Source organism: Arachis ipaensis, chromosome B2 (genome assembly GCF_059453495.1).
Source record: "Arachis ipaensis isolate K30076 ecotype BB chromosome B2, ASM5945349v1, whole genome shotgun sequence".
In the NCBI taxonomy this organism is placed as follows: Eukaryota; Viridiplantae; Streptophyta; class Magnoliopsida; order Fabales; family Fabaceae; genus Arachis; species Arachis ipaensis.
The window spans coordinates 63,537,308-63,549,974 of NC_142437.1; positions in this window are offsets into that span (position 1 = coordinate 63,537,308).

A 12,667-nucleotide genomic window follows, 5' to 3' on the forward strand; every position below is an offset into this window, starting at 1 on the left:
ACTCTTGTGTCAAGATCATAGTCTCTTTGTTATTCCAGCTTCTCTTCTTATTGATGAGTTCCTTGAGGAACTTAGCATACAAAGGCATCTGCTCCAATGCATCAGCAAGGGGAAGGTTGATTTTCAGCTTCTTAAAAACCTCCAGAAACTTGGAAAATTACTGGTCCTTGAGCTCTCTTTGCAACCTTTGAGGGTATGGCAGAGGAGGAATGTAAGGTTCACCTTCTTCATTTGTTCTTTTGGATGCTCTTCCATGACTTATTTTCCCTTCCTTGGAGCTTGTGACTCTTCCTCTTTCTTCTTGAGCTTCTCCTGGCCCTTCTCCTCAGTTGCCACTTCACTGTCAACCTTGCCATTGTCCAATGTCTTTCCACTCCTGAGTTGAATTGCTTTGCACTCTTCTTTGGGATTTGAAAAGGTATCACTTGGAAAAGCATTGTTTGGTATTTCAGCTTGTCTGGCCAATTGCCCTACTTGTCTTTCAAGATTCCTCATGGTGGCCTTGGTGCGCAGAAATTGTGATTACACTTTGATTATGTAAAATTCATTGCTCATTCTTTCCCTGGCAATGGCACCAAAAATATGATGCCAATACCATGGTTCACAACTTCGCACAACTAACCAGCAAGTGCACTGGGTCGTCCAAGTAATACCTTACGTGAGTAAGGGTCGAATCCCACGGAGATTGTTGGTATGAAGCAAGCTATGGTCACCTTGTAAATCTCAGTCAGGCGGATATAAAATAGTAATGGGGTTTTCGAAATTAATTAATAAAATAAGGATAGAAATACTTATGTAAATCATTGGTGAGAATTTCAGATAAGCGTATGGAGATGCATTCGTTCCTCTGAACCTCTGCTTTCCTGCTGTCTTCATCCAATCAATCTTACTCCTTTCTATGGCTGGCTTTATGTAAGGATGTCACCGGTGCCAATGGCTACTTTCGATCTCTCTCGGGAAAATGGTCCAAATGCTCTGTCACAGCACGGCTAATCATCTGGAGGCATCACCCTTGTCGTTGGTTGCATCCTATTCCTCTCTGTGAAAATGGTCCGATGCGCTGTCACTGCATGGCTAATCATCTTGGAGGTTCACGAACATACTGGAATAGGATTTACTATCCTTTTGCGTCTGTCACTACGCCCAGCACTCGCGAGTTTGGAGTTCGTCACAGTCATTCAATCCCAGAGTCCTACTCGGAATACCACGGACAAGGTTTAAACTTTCCGAACCCTCATGAATGCCACCATCAATCTAGCTTATACCACGAAGATTCTGATTAAGAGATCTAAGAGATACTCATTCAATCTAATGTAGAACGGAAGTGGTTGTCAGGCACGCGTTCATAGGGAATGATGATGATTGTCACGTTCATCACATTCAGGTTGAAGTGCGAATGAATATCTTAGAAGCAAAATAAGATGAATTGAATAGAAAATAGTAGTACTTTGCATTAATCTTTGAGGAACAGCAGAGCTCCACACCTTAATCTATGGAGTGCAGAAACTCTACCGTATGAAAATACATAAGTGAATAGAGGGTAGGCATGGCCGAATGGCCAGCCTCCCATGAAGGTCTAGAGATCTAAAAATGATCAAAAGATTCCAAGAGAAAAAGATGTCTAGTACAATAGTAAAAAGTCCTATTTATAATAAACTAGCTACTAGGGTTTACAGAAGTAAGTAATTGATGCATAAATCCACTTCCGGGGCCCACTTGGTGTGTGCTTGGGCTGAGCTTGAGTGTCACATGTGTAGAGGTCATTCCTGGAGTTGAACACCAGTTTTGGTACCAGTTTGGGCGTTGAACTCCACTTTGCAACTTGTTTCTGGCGCTGGACGCCAGAATTGGGCAGAGAGCTGGCGTTGAACGCCAGTTTGCGTCGTCTAAACTTGGGAAAAGTATGGACTATTATACATTGCTGGAAAGCCCTGGATGTCTACTTTCCAATGCAATTAAAAGCGCGCCATTTTGAGTTCTGTAGCTCCAGAAACGTTATTTTGAGTGCAGGAAGGTCAGAATCCAACAGCATCAGCAGTCCTTCTTCAACCTCTGAATCTGATTTTTGCTCAAGTCCCTCAATTTCAGCCAGAAAATACCTGAAATCACAGAAAAACACACAAACTCATAGTAAAGTCCAAAAATGTGAATTTAACATAAAAACTAATGAAAACATCCCTAAAAGTAACCAGATTCTACTAAAATCGTACTAAAAACATTGCCAAAAAGCGTATAAATTATCCGCTCATTACAACACCAAACTTAAATTGTTGCTTGTCCCCAAGCAACTGAAAATCAAATAGGATAAAAAGAAGAGAATATACTATAAATTCCAAACTATCAATGAAACATAACTTCAATCATATGAGCGGGACTTATAGCTTTTTGCCTCTTGAATAGTTTTGGCATCTCACTTTATCCATTGAGGTTCAGAATGATTGGCATCTATAGGAACTCAGAGTTCAGATAGTGTTATTGATTCTCCTAGTTCAGTATGATGATTCTTGAACACAGCTTCTTTATGAGTCTTGGCCGTGGCCCTAAGCACTTTGTTTTCCAGTATTACCACCAGATACATAAATGCCACAGACACATAACTGGGTGAACCTTTTCAGATTGTGACTTAGCTTTGCTAAAGTCCCCAATTAGAGGTGTCCAGGGTTCTTAAGCACACTCTTTTTTTGCTTTTGGACCTTGACTTTAACCGCTCAGTCTCAAGTTTTCACTTGACACCTACATGCCACAAGCACATGGTTAGGGATAGCTTGGTTTAGCCGCTTAGGCCAGGATTTTATTCCTTTAGGCCCTCCTATCCACTGATGCTCAAAGCCTTGGGATCCTCTTTATTTGCCCTTGCCTTTTGGTTTTAAGGGTTATTGGCTTTTTGCTCTTGCCTCTTGGTTTTAAGAGCTTTTGGCTTTTTCTGCTTGCTTTTTCTTTCTATTATTTTTTTTTTGCCTATTTTTTTTTCTTTTTTTTTTCTGCAAGCTTTGTTCTTTGCTACTTTTTCTTGCTTCAAGAATCATTTTTATGATTTTTCAGATTATCAAATAACATGTCTCCTTGTCATCATTCTTTCAAGAGCCAACATATTTAACATTCATAAACAACAACTTCAAAAGACATATGCATTGTTCAAGCATTCATTCAGAAAACAAGAAGCATTGTCACCACATCAATATAATTAAACTAAGTTCAAGGATAAATTCGAAACTCATGTACTTCTTGTTCTTTTGAATTAAAACATTTTTCATTTAAGAGAGGTGATGGATTCATAGGACATTCATAACTTTAAGACAAAGTTACTAACTACTAATGATCATGTAGTGAAGACACAAACATAGATAAGCACATAACATAGAAAATGAATAACAGAAGAAATCAGAACAAGGAATGAATCCACCTTAGTGATGGTGGCGTTTCCTTCTTGAGGAACCAATGATGTCCTTGAGCTCTTCTATGTCTCTTCCTTGTCTTTGTTGCTCCTCCCTCATTGCTTTTTGATCTTCTCTTATTTCATGAAGGATGATGGAGTGCTCTTGATGTTCCACCCTTAGTTGTCCCATATTGGAACTCAATTCTCCTAGGGAGGTGTTGATTTGCTCCCAATAGTTTTGTGGAGGAAAATGCATTTAAGGCATCTCCAGGATCTCATGGTGATGAGCTTCATACGCCTCTTGAGCTCCATGAATGGGCTCTCTTGCTTGCTCCATCTTTTTCTTAGTGATGGGCTTGTCTTCTTTAATGAGGATATCTCCCTCTATGTCAACCCCAGCCGAATTGCATAGGTGGCAAATGAGGTGAGGAAAGGCTAACCTTGCCATAGTGGAGGACTTGTCAGCCACCTTGTAGAGTTCTTGAGGTATAATCTCATGAACTTCCACCTCTTCTCCAATCATGATGCTATGGATCATGATGGCCCGGTCTATAGTAACTTCAAACCGGTTGCTAGTGGGAATGATTGAGCATTGAATGAACTCCAACCATCCTCTAGCTACAGGCTTAAGGTCCAGTCTTCTTAGTTGAACCGGTTTGCCTTTTGAGTCAATCTTCCATTGAGCTCCTTCTACACATATGTCCATGAGGACTTGGTCCAACCTTTGATCAAAGTTGACTCTCCTTGTATAGGGGCGTGCGTTCTCTTCCATGTTTGGCAAGTTGAACGCCAACCTCACATTTTCCGGACTAAAATCTAAGTATTTCCCCCGAACCATTGTAACATAGTTCTTTGGATCCGGGTTCTTACTTTGATCATGGTTCTTGGTGATCCATGCATTGGCATAGAACTCTTGAACCATTAGGATGCTGACTTGTTGGATGGGATTTTGGTGCACGAATTGTGAATCACACTTTTCACAACGCGTACCACTAACCAGCAAGTGCACTGGGTCGTCCAAGTAATACCTCACGTGAGTAAGGGTCGAATCCCACGGAGATTGTTGGTTTGAAGCAATCTATGATTATCTTGTAAATCTTAGTCAGGAAGTCAATTATGTTTATCAGTTGAATTGTGAATAACCAAGAGAGCATAAATTAAAGGTTACTTGTTGTGCGGTAATGGAGAATATGTTGGAGTTTTGGAGATGCTTTGTCTTCTGAATCTCTGCTTTCCTTTGTCTTCTGATTCACGCATGCACGTCCTCCTATGGCAAGCTGTGTGTTGGTGGATCACCGTTGTTAATGGCTACCTTCCATCCTTCCAGTGAAAACTACGCTCACGCGCTCTGTCACAGCACGGCTAATTACCGGTTGGTTCTCGATCCGGTTGGAATAGGATTTACTATCCTTTTGCATCTGTCACTAATGCCCAGCCTTCAGGAGTTTGAAGCTCGTTACAGTCATTCAATCCTTGAATCCTACTCGGAATACCACAGACAAGGTTTAGACTTTCCGGATTCTCATGAATGCCGCCATCAGTTCTAGCTTATACCACGGAGATTCTGATTAAGAGATCTCAGAGATATTCATTCAATCGGATATAGAACGGAGGTGGTTGTCAGGCACACGTTCATGGTTTGAGGAAGGTGATGAATGTCACGGATCATCACCTTCATCACAGTTAAGCGCGAATGAACATCTTAGATAGGAACAAGCGTGTTTGAATGGAAAACAGAAATACTTGCATTAATTCATCGAGACACAGCAGAGCTCCTCACCCCCAACAATGGGGTTTAGAGACTCATGATATCAGAGAATACAAAGTTTAGATCTGAAATGTCATGAGATACAAAATAAGTCTCTAAAAGTTGTTTAAATACTAAACTAGTAGCCTAGGTTTACAACAAATGAGTAAACTATGATGGATGATGCAGAGGCCCACTTCTGGGGCCCACTTGGTGTGTGCTGGGGCTGAGAATTAAGCAATCCACGTGCAAAGGCCATTTGTGGAGTTGAACGCCAGTTTTTGTGCCAGTTTGGGCGTTCAACTCCAGCTTTTGATCCTTTTCTGGCGCTGGAGGCCAGAATTGGGCAGAGAACTGGCGTTGGACGCCAGTTTACGTCGTCTATCCTTGTGCAAAGTACGGACTATTATATATTGCTGGAAAGCCCTGGATGTCTACCTTCCAACGCAATTGGAAGCATGCTATTTCGAGTTCTGTAGCTCCAGAAAATTTACTTTGAGTGCAGGGAGGTCAGAATCCAACAGCATCAGCAGTCCTTTTTCAGCCTGAATCAGATTTTTGCTCAGCTCCTTCAATTTCAGCCAAAAAAATACCTGAAATTACAGAAAAACACACAACTCATAGTAAAGTCCAGAAATATGAATTTTTCCTAAAAACTAATGAAAATAGACTAAAAACTAACTAGAACATACTCAAAACTATCTGAAATTAACCCCAAAAAGCGTATAAAATATCCGCTCATCACAACACCAAACTTAAACTGTTGCTTGTCCTCAAGCAACTAGACAAATAAAATAGAAGACTAATAGGTTGAGAAGCAATAGTATCTTAGAGTTTTTGATTGAAGCTCAGATTCTAATTAGATGAGCGGGACTAGTAGCTTTTTGCTTCTGAACAGTTTTGGCATCTCACTTTATCCATTGAAGCTCAGAGTGATTGGCATCTATAGGAACTCAGAATTCAGATAGTGTTATTAATTCTCTTAGTTCAGCGTGATGATTCTTGAACACAGCTTCTTTATGAGTCTTGGCCGTGGCCCTAAGCACTTTGTTTTCCAGTATTACCACCGGATACATAAATGCCACAGACACATAATTGGGTGAACCTTTTCAGATTGTGACTCAGCTTTGCTCAAGTCCCCAGTTAGAGGTGTCCAGGGTTCTTAAGCACACTCTTATTTTTGCTTGGACCTTGACTTTAACCGCTCAGTCTCAAGTTTTCACTTGACACCTTCACGCCACAAGCACATGGTTAGGGACAGCTTGGTTTAGCCGCTTAGGCCAGGATTTTATTCCTTCGTGGCCCTCCTATCCACTGATGCTCAAAGCCTTGGGATCCTTTTCATTACCCTTGCCTTTTGGTTTTAAGGGCTATTGGCTCTTTGCTCTTGCCTCTTGGTTTTAAGAGCTTTTGGCTTTTTCTGCTTGCTTTTTCTTTTTCTTTCTATAATTTTTTTTCGCTTTTTTTTTTCTGCAAGCTTTGTTCTTTGCTGCTTTTTCTTGCTTCAAGAATCATTTTTATGATTTTTCAGATTATCAGTAACATGTCTCATGTTCATCATTCTTTCAAGAGCCAACATATTTAACAGTCTTAAGCAACAAATTCAAAAGACATATGCACTGTTCAAGCATTCATTCAGAAGACAGAAAGCATTGCCACCACATTTAACTAATTAGAATTTCTCTTATTAAAACTCGAAATTTTATTGCCTCTTATTCAAAAGATCTACTACTTTATTCATGTTCGCTGATGATGAGAAAAATAAACTATAGCTTAATTGGGGATAAAATCAAAATAGACACTAATTACTACTAATGATCATGTAATGAAGACACAAACATAGATAAGCACTTAACATAGAGAAAACGAAAAATAGAGAAAGTAAGAACAAGGAACGAGTCCACCTTAGTGATGATGGCATTTCCTTCTTGAGGAACCAATGATGTTCTTGAGCTCTTTTATGTCTCTTCCTTGCCTTTGTGGTTTGATTCCTAGTGATTTTTGGTATTTCTATCCTCAGTTGCTTCCAATAATTATGTGGAGGGAAGTGCATCCCCTGAGGTATTTCAGGGATCTCTTGATTTGCAGCCACATGTTCTACCACTGAGCTATAGATCCTTCACATAATTGTTTTACCACACCAAACTTAGAATGTTGCTCGCCCTCGAGCAAAGGAGGAAGGAATAGATGTGGAAAAAAAAAACTAGGATTATGAGGAGGGAAGGTGGGGATCCTATGGGGTCCACAGATCTTGAGGTGTCAAGGCATTTACATCCCTACACCAATTTAGGCATGCAAAATGCCCTTGCACACAACTCTGGGCGTTCAGCGCCAGGTTGGTGCCCATTTTGGGCGTTCAACGCCCGTTTACTAGCCATTTCTGGCGTTGAACGCCAGAACCATGCTTGTTCTGGGCGTTCAGCGCCAGGATGTTGCCCATTTTGGGCGTTCAGCGCCAGAACCATGCTCTGTTCTGGCGTTGAACGCCAGACAGGTGCTTCCTCCCGGGTGTGATTTTTCTTCTACTGTTTTTGATTCTATTTTCAATTTTTGATATTTATTTTGTGACTCCACATGATCATGAACCTAATAAAACATGAAAAACCATGAAAATAAATAAAAATTGGGTTGCCTCCCAACAAGCGCTTCTTTAATGTCTTTAGCTGGACCTTGCTGAGCTTTTAATCTAGCTTCAACCTTGAGCACTCTTGCTCAACATTGCCTTCAAGATATTGCTTGATTCTCTGTCCATTAACAATGAACTTCTTGTCAGAGTCAATATCTTGAAGCTCTACATAACCATATGGTGATACGCTTGTAATCACGTATGGTCCCCTCCACCGGGATTTCAATTTCCCGGGGAATAGCCTGAGTCTAGAGTTGAACAGCAGAACCTTCTGTCCTGGTTCAAAGATTCTAGATGACAGCTTTCTGTCATGCCACTTTTTTTATTTCTCTTTATAAAGCTTGGCATTTTCGAAAGCTGTGAATCTGAACTCCTCTAGCTCATTTAGCTGGAGCAATCTTTTTTCTCCTGCTAATTTGGCATCAAAGTTTAGGAATCTGGTTGCCCAGTAGGCCTTATGTTCCAGTTCCACGGGCAGGTGACATGCCTTACCATACACCAGTTGGTATGGAGAGGTCCCTATAGGGGTCTTGAATGCTGTTCTGTAAGCCCACAGAGCATCATCCAAGCTCCTTGCCCAATCCTTTCTACGGGTATTTACTGTCCGTTCCAGGATTCTCTTTAATTCTCTGTTAGAGACTTCAGCCTGCCCATTGGTTTGTGGATGATATGGAGTGGCCACCTTGTGGCGAATTCCATACCGAACCATGGCAGAGTAAAGCTGTTTATTGCAGAAGTGAGTGCCCCCATCACTGATTAGTACTCTAGGGACACCAAACCTGCTAAAAATATGTTTCTGGAGGAACTTCAGCACTGTTTTAGTATCATTGGTGGGTGTGGCAATAGCCTCAACCCATTTTGATACATAGTCAACTGCCACCAGAATATAAGTGTTTGAGTATGATGGTGGGAAAGGTCCCATGAAGTCAATTCCCCATACGTCAAACAACTCAATTTCCAAGATTCCTTGTTGAGGCATGGCGTAACCATGAGGCAGATTACCAGCTCTTTGGCAACTGTCACAATTACGTACAAACTCTCGGGAATCTTTATAGAGTGTGGGCCAATAGAAGCTACATTGGAGGACCTTGGTGGCTGTTCGCTCACCTCCGAAATGGCCTCCATATTGAGATCCATGACAATGCCATAGGATCCTCTGTGCCTCTTCTCTAGGCACACACCTACGGATTATTCCGTCTGCACATCTCTTAAAGAGATAAGGTTCATCCCACAAGTAGTACTTTGCATCAGTAATTAATTTCTTCTTCTGTATCCTGTTGTACTCCTTGGGTATGAACCTTGCAGCTTTATAGTTTGCAATATCGGCAAACCATGGTGCTTCCTGAATGGCAAATAAATGCTCATCAGGAAACATCTCAGAGATCTCAAGAAAGGGGAGGGACGTCCCTTCCACTGGCTCTATCCGGGACAGATGATCAGCCACTTGGTTCTCTGTCCCTTTTCTGTCTCTTATTTCTATATCAAACTCTTGCAGAAGCAATACCCATCTGATGAGCCTGGGTTTTGAATCCTGCTTTGTGAGTAGATATTTAAGAGCAGCATGATCAGTATACACAATCACTTTTGATCCTACTAAGTATGATCTGAACTTGTCAATGGCGTAAACCACTGCAAGTAGTTCTTTTTCTGTGGTTGTGTAATTTTTCTGGGCATCATTTAGAACGCGACTGGCATAATAAATGACATGCAAAAGCTTGTCATGCCTCTGTCCCAATACTGCACCAATGGCATGATCACTGGCATCACACATTAGCTCAAATGGTAATGTCCAATCTGGTGCAGAAATGACTGGTGCTGTGACCAGCTTAGCTTTCAGCGTTTCAAACGCCTGCAGGCACTTTGTGTCAAACACAAATGGCGTATCAGCAGCTAGCAGATTGCTTAGAGGTTTTGCAATTTTTGAAAAATTCTTTATAAACCTCCTATAGAATCCTGCATGCCCCAGAAAGCTTCTGATTGCCTTAACATTGGCAGGTGGTGGTAATTTTTCAATTACCTCTATTTTTGCTTGATCCACCTCTATTCCTTTGTTTGAGATTTTATGCCCAAGAACAATTCCTTCAGTCACCATGAAGTGACACTTTTCCCAGTTTAAAACTAGGTTGGTTTCTTGGCATCTTCTCAGAACAAGTTTCAGGTGATCAAGACAGGAGCTGAATGAGTCTCCATATACTGAGAAGTCATCCATGAAGACTTCCAGAAATTTTTCCACCATGTCAGAGAAAATAGAGAGCATGCATCTCTGGAAGGTTGCAGGCGCATTACATAGCCCAAATGGCATCCTTCTATAAGCAAACACCCCGGATGGACATGTGAATGCTGTTTTCTCTTGATCCTGGGGATCTACTGCAATCTGGTTATAACCTGAGTAGCCATCCAAAAAGCAGTAATAATCATGACCTGCTAGTCTTTCTAGCATCTGGTCTATGAATGGTAAAGGAAAATGATCCTTTCTGGTGGCTGTGTTGAGCCTTCTGTAGTCAATACACATGCGCCACCCTGTAACTGTTCTTGTAGGAACCAGTTCATTTTTTTCATTATGAATCACTGTCATGCCTCCCTTTTTTGGGACGACTTGAACAGGGCTCACCCAGGGGCTATCAGAAATAGGATAAATAATCCCAGCCTCTAGTGACTTGGTGACCTCTTTCTGCACCACTTCCTTCATGGCTGGATTTAGCCGCCTCTGTGGTTGAACCACTGGTTTGGCATTATCCTCCAATAGGATTTTGTGCATGCATCTAGCTGGGCTTATGCCCTTAAAGTCACCTATGGACCACCCAAGAGCTGTCTTGTGTGTCCTTAGCACTTGAATAAGTGCTTCCTCTTCCTGTGAATTTAAAGCAGAGCTTATGATCACTGGAAAAGTGTCACCTTCTCCCAGAAATGCATATTTCAAGGATGGTGGTAGTGGCTTGAGCTCGGGTTTAGGAGGTTTTTCCTCTTTCAGAAGAAAGTTCAGAGGCTCTTTCATGTCCCCTGAATCCTCCAAATCAGGCTGAACATCTTTAAAGATGTCTTCCAACTCTGATTCGAGACTCTCAGCCATGTTGATCTCTTCTACCAAAGAGTCAATAAGATCAACTTTCATGCAGTCTGTTGATGTGTCTGGATGCTGCATGGCTTTGACAGCGTTCAACTTGAACTCATCATCATTGACTCTCAGGGTTATTTCCCCTTGTTGGACGTCAATGAGGGATCGCCCAGTTGCTAGGAAGGGTCTTCCTAGAATGAGAGTAGCACTCTTGTGCTCCTCCATTTCCAGCACAACAAAGTCAGTGGGAAAGGCGAATGGCCCAACTCTGACAATCATGTCCTCAATCACGCCTGATGGGTATTTAGTGGAACCATCAGCAAGTTGGAGACATATCCGGGTTGGTTTAACTTCTTCAGTTAAGCCAAGCTTCCTGATAGTGGATGTAGGTATTAGGTTAATGCTTGCCCCAAGATCGCATAAAGCTGTCTTGGTGCAATTACCTTCTAATATGCATGGTATCAGAAAACTCCCAGGATCTTTAAGCTTTTCAGGAAAGCTCTTCAGAATAACTGCACTGCATTCTTCAGTGAGGAGAACTCTTTCTGTTTCTCTCCAATCCTTTTTATGACTTAAGATCTCTTTCATGAACTTGGCATAAGAAGGTATTTGCTCAAGTGCTTCTGCAAATGGAATCTTTATTTCAAGAGTCCTGAGATAGTCTGCAAAGCGAGCAAATTGCTTATCCTGCTCCTCTTTCCGGAGTTTTTGAGGATAAGGTATCTTGGCTTTATATTCTTCAACCTTAGTTGCTGCAGGTTTATTGCCTACAGAAGTGGTTGAAGAAGCCTTTTTAGAGGGGTTGTTATCAGCATCTGTGTGTGTCTGATCCCTCACTGGCAATTGAGTTCCAGAGTTAGAAGCTGGAGTGACGTTAGACGCCAGCTCACTGTCTGTTCCTGGCGCTTGAACGCCAGAAATGTGCCCATTTTGGGCGTTCAACGCTGGATTCTGCCCTATTTGGGCGTTCAACGCCAGATTCTTGCCCATTTCTGGCGTTGAACGCCAGTCCTGCCTTGTTTCTGGCGTTGAACGCCAATTTTGGGTATGGTCTGGGCGTTCAGCGCCAGCCCTCCACCAATTCTCTGGCGTTTTAGCGCCAGAATCATTTTTCCCTGGACTCTTACTGTCCTCAGGTGAATCTTTGGTGGGTTGCTCATTTCTTGGCTTTTTGATGCCTTGAGGTGGGGTATTTAATGTCTTCCCACTTCTTAATTGAACTGCTTGGCATTCTTCTGTTATTTGCCTTGACAGCTGCTGCTTTGTTTGCTTAAACTGTTCTTCCATATGTATATTAGCCATCCTTGTCTCTTGTAATCTATCTTTGAATTCGGCTAACTGCCTTGTTAGGAAGTCCAATTGCTGATTGAATTCAGTAGCTTGTTCTACAGGACTGAGTTCAGCAGTTGCTGTTTTAACCTCTTCTTTCATGGAAGGGTCACTGCTTAGATACAGATGCTGATTCTGGGCAACTGTATCAATGAGCTCTTGAGCCTCTTCAATTGTCTTTCTCATGTGGATAGATCCACCAGCTGAGTAATCTAGAGACATCTGAGCTCCTTTTGCAAGCCCATAGTAGAAGATGTCTAACTGAACCCACTCTGAAAACATTTCAGAGGGGCATTTTCGTAGCATCTCTCTGTATCTCTCCCAAGCATCATAAAGGGATTCATTATCTCCTTGTTTAAAGCCTTGGATGTCCAGCCTTAGCTGTGTCATCCTTTTTGGAGGGAAATATTGATTCAGGAATTTTTCTGTCAGCTGTTTCCATGTCCTTATGCTGGCTTTAGGTTGGTTATTTAACCATCTCTTAGCTTGATCTTTTACAGCAAATGGAAACAGTAACAGTCTGTAGACATCCTG